The following is a 14023-nucleotide window of genomic DNA, read 5'->3' on the forward strand; positions in this document are numbered from 1 at the left end:
TATGAGTATGAGAACTGATAAAATGTGTTACCATGAACACAACTTGCTTGATTTCTGAACCCATAAAAGACAAAAGTATGGCTTTACATACATTATCAACTGGAGGAAAGTAGCCTATAGCACACTGTCTTTGCATCTTTAAATAAACTATGGGACAAGAAAGTGACTGTTGTTTTGTTTTGGATTAAAGGGTGATGCTATTTGCAAAGCACTCTCAAGTGTGCTCTTGCTGTTCAGGATATACTCTGTGTTTTTTGTTCTGATAGATAATATACCATAGGATTAGGCATATTTATTTCATAAACAATGTTGTTGCTCAGAGATAATATCTGATATACTAGAATGGAACCAGTAGGTCCCCTACAATCATTAGGCCTGAGTTGAGAGTTTGTCTTGGCTTTTTCATATACTGGGAATAATACCTTCAAACACTAACCTAAAGTCTACATCTGTAATCATTCTCAACTTTACAAAAGTGTGCTAAAAACATTCTACTGTTTCTTGAGGGTTAGATAAAACACATAAATCAAATAATAAATGGCATGTCATAAAAATTACCATTCTAATTGCTTTTCAAAATACTAAAATTGAATACTCATCTTCCAATGAACTAAGTAGGTTGAAATACAATGATGGAAACAAATACAAATTCAAACAAGTGTTCAAAATACATTCTAGAGGTTGCATTTTTGCTGTTATTTTATATAGTGAATACTGACAAAAAGTCAATTGCATTTGATTTTTGACTAGAAATACAGTTGCATTCATAAAACAATCTTTAGAAATATTTAGCATACATGTTTTATACATGGACTGTTTTCACCTCCCTGATATGAATATTATCAAATCTAACAAAATTTACTACTATGTTATTTTAAATTCTGGTATATTCTTTTATGTTACAGCTAAAATGAATCACCTTTAGTCATATCTCTAAACCATCTCATGGCTGAAATTTTTAAATGGCTTAAAACTGCTCAAACATCTTAGTGAGGAAAGTGCTTGCTTGACAACCTCAGACCTGATTTTAAATCCTGTGATGTAATCTTAATTAACATAATTTGGCATCAACAAAGAAATAACTTTTGGGAATAAACATGAGGAATTTTCTTGATTGGGTTATTAGACTGAAGAGACTCATCTTAAATATGGGAGACACCTTCCAGTGGCAGCTCAGGTAAAAGGAGGTACAAGGAAAATAGCTTTTCTTTTTACACCATTGCCTTTGACTCTTGATGCTAAATTTATTGACTCTGTTTCTGCAGATATGCTGTTACTCTCTTCTTTCTCTCATAATAAAACTCAAGATTTTTGAACTTTTACCATGAACAGAAGAACAGTGGCTCACCGGGAATCTTCCAGATCTTCGGTGACACATTGATATTAGTGGGTCATATACCATGAAACAGACATTGTAATATTCAGATACTATCATGTAACCCAACCTAATAAACTTGTTTGTAATATATTTATATTCATTCTATCAGTTCTGTCCTTTTAGCCAAAACAGATTACCAGATTACTCTCAAACACTGTGGGTAGCAAAGTATTTCATGGGCCACACTGAGGGGACGGTAAAAGGAAGATCCTTGGTCTTGCTGGCCTGTTATTATCTCACCAAAACAATGAGTTCCAGGTTCCATAAGAGACTCTGAAAAAAAATAAGATAGAAAGCACTAGAAGTCAACATTTGAGGTTGATCACATGTGCCTTACCCCCCATCCCCCGACACACACACAGAGAGACCTCTGAAGAAACTACAAATGGGGAGGTAAAATCTGGTACACAATTTTATATTCACCTCACTATTAAACTATGACTGATACTTGCTTGTCTGTTAGTTTTTCTGAGATACGTTAAAGTCAAAATACCAGAATTTGCTCAAGATTGATAATACACAGCTTGTCTTCTCCACTCATTGTTTTAATCTTTGTTTTAATTTCAAAGCAACATACATCAGTTGTAAAAGTGTAGCCAATGGGGCTGATTTTTATTCAGTATTCCTGTATTTTTTCTAATTTATATTCTAATATCAAATTGAAGCATGTGATAAAGTGAGCCCGTTATGTATCTGCTTCTTTATACTAAGTGATCAAATTACTGTCCAATTTATTCTAAGTGGTCATACTGTTAAAAGACACCTGTTTGCTCTTAGGTTAATAATTATAAGAATGAGCCCAGGAATCATCAACTTTTTAAATAGTTTCCTTTTGAAATGAATGTAAAATGTAATAATTGTATAAAAACATTCAGAGCTTTTTGTTACAAACTAATGGGAGATAAAAAGAAGTTATGATAGCAATTATGCAAATGAACATTGGAAATGAGGCTGCTATGCTACTTGTTTCAGAAATCGTTTCAGAAGCAAGAGGCAAACAAAGGAATTAGAGATGAGCTACTGCAGAAACAGCAGTGCCATAACCATGAATGTCTCCTAGTCACTTGATTACCACAAAGATAATACATATCTTTTTGCTTACATTTTTCCTGCTTTATGTACTTTTCTTCTGTATTATACTCCTAGTCAATTAAAATTTGAGCCTATCAAGAATTTCTAAATCTGTTGGAGATTTAGTCCAAGTGGCAGAGTGACTGTCTGGCATGCATGAAACCCCAGGTTCAATCCTTAACAACATACATATGTACACACACACACACACACACACACAAACACACACACACACACACACACACACACACACACACACACACACATGCTAGATTACAAAGGTTTCAAAACACATTCTCATATACTGTGAGAGAAACTTTCCAACTTTTGAATAATAAAATAATTGGTTAAGAGGATTAAAGATATCTGAGAACAAAGTGAAAATTTGATAGTCTATTTTTCATTAACGTTTTCTTCCTATAGCATGTTACAGTTCATCAATGTCCATTTTGTTGAAATTAAGTTGAGTGTAGTTAAAAGTCATACACATGAGAAGTCTGAAAATTAAATATATATGACATGTAGAAAAGTCTTGCTTGTTGTTTTGGCTTTTATATGGAAGAAGAATCAAGGTCAAAGTCTGAAGCCATTTTGAGCACAGCAAGTCTATGAAAAGAAAGTAAATTTTTCCCAGTCCACTGTTAGTAGTTTCTGTAGAACTATTTTGCATTAAGATCTACTTTAAACATGGCAATGAGTTATATACTTAGAGTTCTTTGAAAAACAAAACAAAGGTATTTTGTCTTCATGAGTCTTACATTCTCAACCAAATACATAATGAATGAGTTCATAACTCAAGGGTCATAAATACACTCCAAATATTAAAGCATGTAACCAATTATAAAACTAAAGAGGTGGCTTCTGAAATACAATGTCATAATAAATATTGGTTTAAATATTTCCAAGTGGAAAGAAAGGAAAGGGGTTAGTAAATTATATTGTTCAGGTTACCTCCCCAATAAAGGTCACAGCTGGCACTTTCTTTTATTGAAATAATTTGAATAAATAGGAGAATTAAAAAATGGAATCCAAAAAAGGAGTGTTAAAGGACAGTTGTAAAAAAAATACAAGTATGTACTTATGCAAGTCCAACATGTGAGTCTCTACAGAACATTTGTTGGATAATAAACAAAAGCAGTTCTTGGTCTGTTCCATTAAGTTTCAATGAATGAAAATGATAAAGCTTTTTCAACGGTTTAAAGAAATTAGGGTTCTCTAAGAAGAATGTCATTTTGTATGCTAACTGACTTAGATTTACTGGTAAGATCCTAGACAACTGAAAGCCCTGGCAGGCATAATCATAAATGTTTTAAATTCCCAGGCCTAGCTTACCCATAAATGGATTCAGAGCTACATCTCCAATCAAAAAATTTAAAAATCTTACATCTTTATTTGGATTCTTAACTTTTAGTTCAATTACAGAGTTCATACCTACAAACTTTCATATATATTCAAATCATTTATTTGAATATTTTGATTGAAAAATTAATGTTTCTTTTTGTCAAGAGAAAATTATATTTTGATAATAAATTTTGGAAAAGAGGGAAATCATTTTTAAAACTAACCAGTTTCCAGAATTACAAATTAAGTTAGACAATATCTCAAATATATTTCAAGTTCATAAGAAGTTAGAAGCTGAAAATTAACAAACTGGTTTGTCATGTTTGTATAAGACATTTCAATAGAATATTTGTAGCAAGTATTAACATATTTCATTTTGAATAATACTGCATTGTATCTGCATGCTGGCTAGTTTTATGCCAACCTGGTACAAACTAGAATCCTTTTGGAAGTGGGAACCTCAACTGAGTGCATGCCTCTATCAGATTGGCATGTTGGAAAGCCTCCAGTGCATTTTCCTAATTGATGGTTTATATGGGAGTTCACTATAGGTAGTGCCACCAGTGGCTGGTCATCTTAAATGTTATAAGAAAGCAGTCTAAGCAAGCCAATAAACACTACTCCTCTACAGACCTGACCCTGATTCTGCCTCAGGTTTCCTTCCCTGAGTTCATGCCTCACTACCCTTGATCATGGATTTATAAGCATTAAGGTGACATGAAAACTTTCCTCCCTGGTTACCTTTAGTCATTGTATTTTACCACAGCAATAGGAATCCTGACTAAAGCAATCAAAGTTTCCATAACTATATGACCATGGTTTATGAAAACAAAGCATGAACAAAGTTTTTTTTTAGGTATTTGTTAATACAATTATGTGAAATTAATAATGTATAACATGATGCAAAACACAGACCAAGCATGGTACAAGGGCCAGTATTCCTAGCACTTAGAAGGCTGAGTAGGAGGATCCTGACTTAGTGAGTTCAAGGTCATACTGAGGTACATAGCAAGGAAAAAAATGTGTGAGTATATGTGTGCATATGTATGTGGCATATGAGTTTAAGTGTGTCTGCGTGTGTGTGTGTGTGTGTGTGTGTGTGTGTGTGTGTGTGTGTGTGTGTGTGTGTACACACACACACACACACACACACACACACACACACACACACACACACACACACAAGCACATACACACACACACACTCACACACACACACGTCTAACATTAGTTGTTGGATAATAGAACAGATAAAAATGTGTTAAAAGCCTGGTTATTTGTCCCATCAGAGCTGTCCTTAAGACAGGTCTATCTGTGTGGTTCTTTGATCTCGGATGGAAGTATTTTGTGAGCACATAGTAACTTCCATGTCTCTGACTAATCTGCTACCTACAAGTCAATGAAAATGACATGGTTAAACTGGAGAAGTCTGAGTCACCAAGGTAATGTATGATTAATGGACACTTGGTAGGAATGGAGTCTTGCTCCAGGTTAGGATCATCAGTGTGTGGAAATTGCACATTGGAAACCACTTGAGTGAAGGCTGGAGAGCCAGGGCAGAAACTGGAAATGACTCTGAGTAAGGACTACATTTGCATGGGGAGGTCCAGAACTCACAGAAAAAGATAAAGACCCAGGAAGGAGGTTAAAATGATATAGGAATAGTACAACACTTGACACTCAGGGGAAGACTAGAGACACAGCATCCAACCCTAAATCCTAATCCCACAGAGGGACATTATTCCTTTCCCTGTTTTGGCTTCCTCTTCTCCTGAACACTGCAAACATCATTGAAATTAAAAGGAGGACTTGGCTATTAAAAAACAGCAACTCAAAAGAAAGAAACACTCATCCAACAAACTAAGTCTGGTTGCACAAGTACCAGTGAAGAAAAAAAAGCAATATGAAAAGCCAGGATATCATGTCTTCCACAAAATTACTGATCCTATGGCTTCTAGTGATGATTCAGACTAACTTCCAGACAAAGGATTTAGTGGACCGGGAGTGTTATTACATGCTTTTATTCATTATGCATGAAGGAGGCAGAGGCAGGCAGCTCTGTATTAATTCAAGAACAACCTGGTTTTGAAAGATAAAAGACTAAAGAGTGAAATCATCTATAAAGACAGGCCCATCAGAATAATACCTGATTGTGTAAAAGACAGGTGAGTAATAACAATGTGGGCTCCTAAAAACCAGTTCATGCAATATGGATAAATACTGGTTCCACTGCCAGCAGACTGATAGACTGCCTAAGCCCCCCAACTGACACCCACATTCAGGGGGCCGAGTTGAGTCTTATGCAGATTTCCCAACTATCAGTCTGGAGTCCATGAGCTCCCACTTGCTCAGGTCAGCTGTTTCTGTGCGTTTCTCCAGCATGGTCTTGATCCATTTGTTCATCACTCCTCCCTCTCTACAACTGGATTCCAGGAGTTTGGCTCAGTGTGTAGCTGTGAATGCTGGCTTCCATCAGCTACTGGGTGAAGGCTCTATGGTGGCATTTAAGGTAGTCATTAATCTCATTATAGGGGAAGGATGTTTAAGGTAGCCTCTCCACTATTGCTTAGATTCTTAAATCTCTAAGCCTCTCCACCCTCTGAGAAGGAGGGTGGAGGACAATGGTCCTGACTCAAATGATATGATAGAATTTGATGATTCCCCCAGGGGAAGACTTGCCCTCTCTGCAGAGTATATGAAAGGGGTGGGATTGGGAGATGGTTGGGGGAGGTGGGAAGACAGGAAGGAGAGGGAACTGGGATTAGTATGTAAAATATGATGGTCTTTAATTTAAATTTTAAAAATTAATAAAAATATCTTAGAAAGAGAAAAAAGAAAAGACAATATGGTACATGTACACTATGGAATACTCTGAAACTTTAAAGAAAAATGAAGTTTGCTAGTAAATGTGTAGAACTGGGATCTAAACTGAGTGAGGAAGTACCTGCCATCAAAAGACAAAAGATGTTTTTCTCATTTGCAGGCCCTAGTCTCAAACCTTTGTGTGCTAATTTAGAGCACGACTTGAGACAAGGAAATGCCACGTTGTTTTTGGTTTTGTTTGATTGTTTTTTGGACAGTCATACTAAAGGAAGATAGATAATATTTTACATGTGAAATGGTAGTAGAAAGTTGCAATACTTCGGCAGAAAGGGAAGGACATGGGAATATGGAGAAGCAAAGGGATGGAGGGTGTATGAAATACTATATGGATGCCTACTATCTCACAATGCAGTTAAAATAAAGCTAAAAGAAAGAATTGTTTAATAAATAAATAGACAATTGAGGGAAATAGAAGGAGTTCAAGTGTTAGGGATTGCAGATGGGTAGGGGAGTAAATAGTAAGTGTGTTTACTAATATAAAGCTACATACAAAAAGCCTTATGCAATCCCACTAGTTGATAAACTAATTTTGAAATGCAATTTTAAAAACAAAACTGGAGAGTTTAAGCTGAAATACTCAATGTGGGTAGACAAGATACTCTCAGAATATACTAGTTATTAGGTGAAAATAGCAATGTGAGGTATGGAGTATCTCTCTGAGAGTTATAAGTAGGTCCAAGAGTTTTAAAAATCACCCCAGTCTATTGCCTTGATTACACTCTGTAACTACATAGTAAGGACCTATTGCTGAAGATATCACACACTGGCTATAGCACATACAGAAACCAATCTCACACCAACTAGAAAATTCTTTCCCATTGTCTACTTTATTAGTAGGTACTATAAGTACCTATTAATGCTAGAAGGTACTATACATGATGCTGAAAGAGAAAGACATGAATGTCTGGATCCAGAGCAGGACAATGCACATTGTCATACAGAACTGTCAGTCAACTGCCATCTAGTTTCTGATTGGATCTTAGGCCTGACCCAGTAGAAAGGAATCTGATGCATGTTATTTAATACAGATAAAATCTTTTGGCTGGGCCAAGTGTAGAAGGTTTTTAGGTCAAGGATGGAACCTGCTATTGTTTCGTTAAATGGCCACACCATTATAGAGGCTTCTAGATATTTATTTATATTTATAGCCATAAACATACATTCCTTTCAAACTTGGTCAGAGAAACTTCTTTGTGCCCTGTGTATCAGTCAACAGAAAGATGCATAACTACTCAAAGTGTAGAATCAGTATATTAGTTCCTTCCCTGAAGGGCCCAGGTAGTATGATAGAACAGGATATAGAAAAAAAATATAAGAGCAGGAAGATGGAGAGGTTTTCTCTGAAGCGGTGCCTTCTAAAATATGCCATCACTATTGCACCCATGAGCTCATTGAAGCTGCAGTTACCTGCACACTATCAAGCCGGCATAGATGGACTGGATCATCTCTGGGTAGCATTCTTTACTGACAAGATGTTAGCAGTTGACTTTTGTGGAGATGGTAGGGTAACTCTTCTTTGAGAACTTGCCTCCTGGTAGCTTTCCCATGCTCCCGTGGATAAAGCTATACTCATACACATACCGACCCCACTAAGTGGACTTAGTGGAAAGGCATGAGTTCTAGAGTGAGGTCTATTGATAGGGGGATGGGAGAAAGTAAAGGGGCAAATATGTTGAGGTTTCATTGAACACAGATTTGAAATTTTCTAGAATAAAGATAAAAAAGAAACAATGTAAGCTACAGGCAAGTGCTAGAGGAATGTGATGTCCATGGAAAACACAACAATGCACACATGACCCTGGTATTTAATAGCTTTTTTCACGATAAAGAGACACAAATATTCACTGAAACCAGTTACTATTTATTTTTATGAACTGTGAAGTTGATACCACCCTTACCATGATTTGCCTCCTCTGTGAATACTTTCTATTAGAAACTGAGGTAAGCAAATCCAACCTAAAGATTTTAATCAACATTCTTGAGCTGGAATGGATAAAGCTGGTCTCACCAGCATTTATTATAGACTTTGTTTTAATAGGATGTGTTTTTTCTTGGAAGAAATAAATGTATCTGTGGCTATGTGAGTTACCAAAATCCAAGATTTAGAATGTTTGCTCATTTTAGCCAAGAAAATTCTTTATTTGGGTTCAAAACATATATACCACTAAGTTAATCTGAGCTCAACACCAAATTCCAGGGGATTCATTGAGAATACAGGAAAAGGCATTGTTCTTCCCTACTAAAGATACATCTGAGATTTAACACAGTGACAGATAGCAGACTTTATAACAAGCACTAAGTTAGACGTGGTAGATAAGAACTTTTGGCTCTCTTTATGTGGCAGGACAATTACTTTAAAACTTCAAGTAGGGACTAGAAAACAAGCTTGGGGGTAAAGAGTATTTACTATTCTTCTGAGGTCCCATGTTCAGTTCCCAGCATGATGTGGTCTCTCATGAACATCTGTAACTAGTTCCATGGTGTGCTAGTTAGAAATTGATTGACCCCTGTAATCTCATAGGGAGTGCCACTATTGGGAGGCATGGCCTTGTTAGAGTAGGTGTGGTATTGTTGGAAGAAGTGTGTCCTTGTGGGGGTGGGCTTGGAAGATTTTTATGTTCAGGATACTGCTCGGCATCTCAGTCGACTTCCTGTTGCCTGCAAGATATAGTACTCTCAGCTCCAGCACCACATCTTCCTACTTGCCTCCATGCTCCCTCTCATGATAATGAACTGAATCTTTGAATTGGTAAGAAAGACATCCCAATTAAATATTTTCCTTATAAGAGTTGCCTTGGCCATGGTGTCTCGTCATAGAAACAGAAACCCTAACTAAAACATATATGCTCTAACACTCTCTCCTTGGCTCTCTAGGTACTGCATACATGTGGTACAAAGACAAACATTCAGGCAAAATATTCATATATAAATACAAAATTTAAAGATTAAGATCCATATAAAGGCAGAACAATCCTGTTGTGCTTGAAGTTAAGAAATTTCCAATTTCTTAAGTGTTATTGGTACCTTAAACTAGCAATGGCACAATATTTCCAAATTATTGCTTGCTTTTAAATAGTGTGTGGTAGAAAAATTAAGTGGATTATAAGCTTCTATTTGGTATTTCAAATTGATAGGTGGACTGCATAAAGAAGAAGAAATGATTTTGCTCATGTATTACCTTATCATATTCAAGTTTGCTACCCCTATTATAAGAATTTATTAACACAAAAGCATGTGAATTTATGGAATAAACATTTTTGTGAGAGAAGAAGCATAATAAAAATAAGACCAAAAGATACTGGTGAAATTGCAGAAAGTTTATGCTAGGTTTGATGTAATGTATGGACATAGAGAAGAACAATTGGGAAAAGGAGACATGAGCTTATGATAACAAAGTATCAGATACCAGCAACTCTTTGCAAAATTCTTCTGTGTCCTTTTATCTTTAGGGATAAGAATTCCTCCTGTCTAGGAATAAAGAGGATACTTCTGAAATGAAAGTCTTGTAAAATTTTTAAGAAACCCAGTGAGAAGGTAAGAATGACTTTCCTGCTTCTACTATTTTCTCAGGTGCCAAGGTGTCATATCTGATGCTAGAGGATCAATGAATCTCAAGGGAAAATCACATGTAAGGCACATGTGAGTGACTGAGTTCCATCCCCAGCATGATAGAAACGAACATATTTTGGAGTAACACATTTCCCATCATATGAAAACAAGAAGTTGCATGAGCAGGCAATAATATATATGTATGTTTGTATGTATGTACATATAATTTAATTTTCTTCTTGTTTAAATGCAGTTGGATATTGGAAAAGAATAAGACTGGTGATGACTATGATATTAATGATGGTGATTTTAAATCTAAATTTTCTTTAAATAAAAAGAAGATACTACAAAACCATCAAGCTGATAGATGAAAAAAGAAAATACCAGAGTTTTTTTTAAAAAAAAAAAAAACAAAGATTTAAAAACTTTTGTGTTCACTATTACATATAAAAAAATACGTGCTCTGGTATTAAATAGAAAGATGGCCAAAAAGAAGATATTATGCAGTTGCAGAGCCTTTGGTTTCCATAAACTCCCAGCAGCTAACTTGTGAAGCAGCAGGCTCCACATATGTCAGTCTCTCAGGAAAGTGTGGTCTGTTGGTCAAGTGTGAATTCTAAGCAATGGCTGCCATATGGAAACAATAAAGTGTCAAAGAGGAATCAGAGACAAGTGCTTCTGTTCAGGAAGATCTCAGTGGAGGCCAAAGGGTGTAATCGTAGGGCTTCCTAATTTATCTTGTCATAACAGCAACCTTAGATGTTGGTGCTGAATCAGGGCACCAAGCATCACTTGAAGAAAGTAAGTGTTTAGCCGTGGATCACAGGGCAGGTCTGCTTTGAAGCTCAGGGTTTGTGGACTGGTGAATTGGAAGCTTGAAGTTTCCACATTGAAGGAAACAACTTTGATATAAGCCTTGGGGCTGAAATATCAAGAAAAGACTTCTAAGAATCAATTGATGATGAAAGCTCTATCCTGTTTTAACTTACTTTTGTGTGTGTGAAAAGAATAGTACCAATTATTCTGTTTGCTAAGCTGGTTGCTTGTTCCTGTGGGAGAATGCCCATACTCTATCGTAAAAGGATGCTAACCCAAAGAGACACATTGAATGCAGCCATTAATGTGTGGAAAATATCAATTACCTTAGAACCTCTGAAAGGTATCTAATTAAATTATCATTCATAGAATAAAAGTGCAAATATTCTGTTGCTTGACTCAGAGTATAAACAAGGAGAGAAGGAAAGTATCTCATAATTAATAGGTTTGAACTACTTACTACAAAGTTTTCAGCCAGTGAAAATACCCTAAATAAAGAGTGCTGTGATTTAAGTTTAGGAAAATTATAATTTAGAAGTTTTGAATATTTTATGATTAAAGAGATTAAATGTACAAATGTCAGCAAGCTGAAGAATGACTATAAAAACATTTATTCATGCACATATTATACTCCATCTTCCTCAAAGTTCATGGACTTTAAATTGTGAATATTTTACACATTTAATAGCTTGGGAAACCATATCTCCAACAATGTGCACTTGTTCAAAGGGCTTAACAAATCCCTCCCACATTGGAAATATAAGACAATGAATATAATGACAATTGTATTGATAAATGCAAAACTGTCTAAACATTTGCAGTTCAGTAACATACTGAAATTTCTCATATTCACAAGAAATTTCTCTCTTAAATGTCCATACATGTTAACTCACCATGAAAATATAACTGCGGCTAATGACTTTTTAAAATCGGAGAACACACAAATGATATACATGGTTACAGTAAGTGCCTTCTCATTAGATATGATATTAAAATGATCAGTAATAAAAACCATGTATGAAAATTTCTTGAAACATAGTACAGATAATAATTTACAGGTCCTTTTTTATTTCTATGCATTGAAACCATGGTATACCTACTAACACACACTCTATAAGTCCCCCAAGCCATATCATTGGCTAGGCCCCTCCCTCAAGAACTTCAACTTCCAGATTCCATCCATAAAACAATCATAAAACTTTCCCAACTGTTGCACCCACCCCCACCTCCACTCCCATTGCCACTCCACATAGTAAAAAGCCCAATCTTTGGACTTGAAATCTCACTAGTCTTCACCCTGAAGAGTTCTACCCTCCCTCCCCAAGAAACTCTATTTAAGTCCTGCCTTTTGCTCAAATCTGTTCTTTCTATCCTGTGAAGAGGTGGGCATCCTTCTAATTTTTTTCTTTCTTCCCTTCCAATAAATCTCTTGTGTTTGTTGTGTGGTGTGACTTTCTTATATTCCTTGGCTCCTGACTGCCAGGACACCTTTCTATTTCCATTCAAGCTGTAATACTGACATTTGGTGTTGAAACCTAGGATAGGCTCTGCTTGTGCCTGAGTTCCCCAAAAGTACAGTAGGGCCCTATCCCTTATCTCCACCCTCAACAGACTCACCTGCCATCTCACTATTTGCTCAACATCCCATCCACCAGCAGCCATTAGGTAAGTTTCCTCTTTGGCCGGTGTTAATATTTTCCTGAGTCTGAGGAAATGAACACTGATACCCAGAATCGCTCTGGTATCTCTTGTAGGTGGAGGTACACTCAGTCTTTAAGGCTATAAATGGTCCTCTTCACTTGACCCCATCCCTCAACCATTGGAGTTGATGTCCTGCATTTTCCTTAGGCCAAACCAGGCTATTGTGCCCCTTCTTGCCCTCTTCTCCAATTTTTCTTTCAGAGTTGCAGGTACTGTACCACAGCATAGCAAAACTAACACTTTGATTAAGGAAAAGCCTCCATGGCTGGAGCAGAGTTGATAGACTTACATTAGGGAAACCTTTCCCAAAACAGAGGTGTAATTCCACAGCTGGTCTAGGCCCTTGTGGCTTTTGTGACTCCAGCAATGTTCATTTTGTGACCCTTTCTCTCTTTCTCCACTGACTTAGATTTTATGAAAACCTCACTCTGTTACTAAGAACAGGTTGGCCCCAGTAAAATTCAGTGGTCTAAATTGGAATGCTTTATTTTCAATGGTAGCAACTTCTGCCACTGCACAAACGATCTGAAAATCTTTTATAGCTATATTTGCTCTCTCCTCCTCTATTTATTCCTAACTACACCTGTCCAAACTAACTCTTACATATGGAGACCCCCACACCTCTAACCAATAACCCATCCTAACAGAGCAGGGAAATCATTCTATCAGGCAGTCAAAGGCCATTTCAGTTCTCTATAACTCTCTTATCCATCTTTCACTGGGGCTTTACCCCTATGGCTATTTTTCTATTTTTGTATGATTATTTATATCCTGAGAACAAAAATCATAAAAACAGGGTTTATGATTAAAGCTACACCTCCATGTACACACACAATAATGTACCTCATACTGGTAGCCAAATTTGTAATGTAAGAGTCACCTAAGTGGTACCTGGTGAAGAGCCCTTGCCAGTTACCTTCACAGGGTTTATAGCACTGCATAACAAATGAGCAGATTGAATCCTACTCTTTCTCTAGCAGTCCTTGGTATAATTGCTGGCATGGCCACTGGAGTGGAAGGGCTGATAACTTCCACAGCATTTTACCACTGAGTTTCCTCTCAATTCATCCAGGATCTCCAGTGATTGTCTCAGATCACTCTTACCTTCCCAGGCAACATAGACTCACTGGCTATCATAGTGCTACAAAATTCATGATGATTAGATTCACTAACAAAAGAAAGAGGTGGTCTTTTTCTCTTCTTCAGGGAAGAATGTTGCTTCTATGTCAGGCAGTCAGGTATAGTAAAAGACAAGATCTGACAACTCCAGATGGGTCTCTAAAA

The 14023-nt window shown here is 36.5% G+C and overlaps 1 long non-coding RNA gene across 4 annotated transcripts in view; it reads right to left on the reverse strand.

Annotated features, from left to right (window-relative positions):
- Positions 1 to 672: 672 nt before the first annotated feature.
- LOC113833786 overlaps positions 673 to 14023 on the reverse strand; it is a 58883-nt gene continuing 45532 nt past the window's right edge. For 3 of the 4 annotated variants that reach the window (XR_003481915.2, XR_003481916.2, XR_003481917.2), the window contains 2 exons: positions 8081 to 8378; positions 673 to 1651 (listed from right to left, as the gene is read on the reverse strand). This is a non-coding gene — a long non-coding RNA (uncharacterized LOC113833786). The remainder of the gene's footprint in view (positions 1652 to 8080; positions 8379 to 14023) is intronic. The other variant, XR_003481918.2, reaches the window with a different exon arrangement.

Source organism: Cricetulus griseus, chromosome 2, assembly GCF_003668045.3.
Source record: "Cricetulus griseus strain 17A/GY chromosome 2, alternate assembly CriGri-PICRH-1.0, whole genome shotgun sequence".
NCBI classification, from domain to species: Eukaryota; Metazoa; Chordata; class Mammalia; order Rodentia; family Cricetidae; genus Cricetulus; species Cricetulus griseus.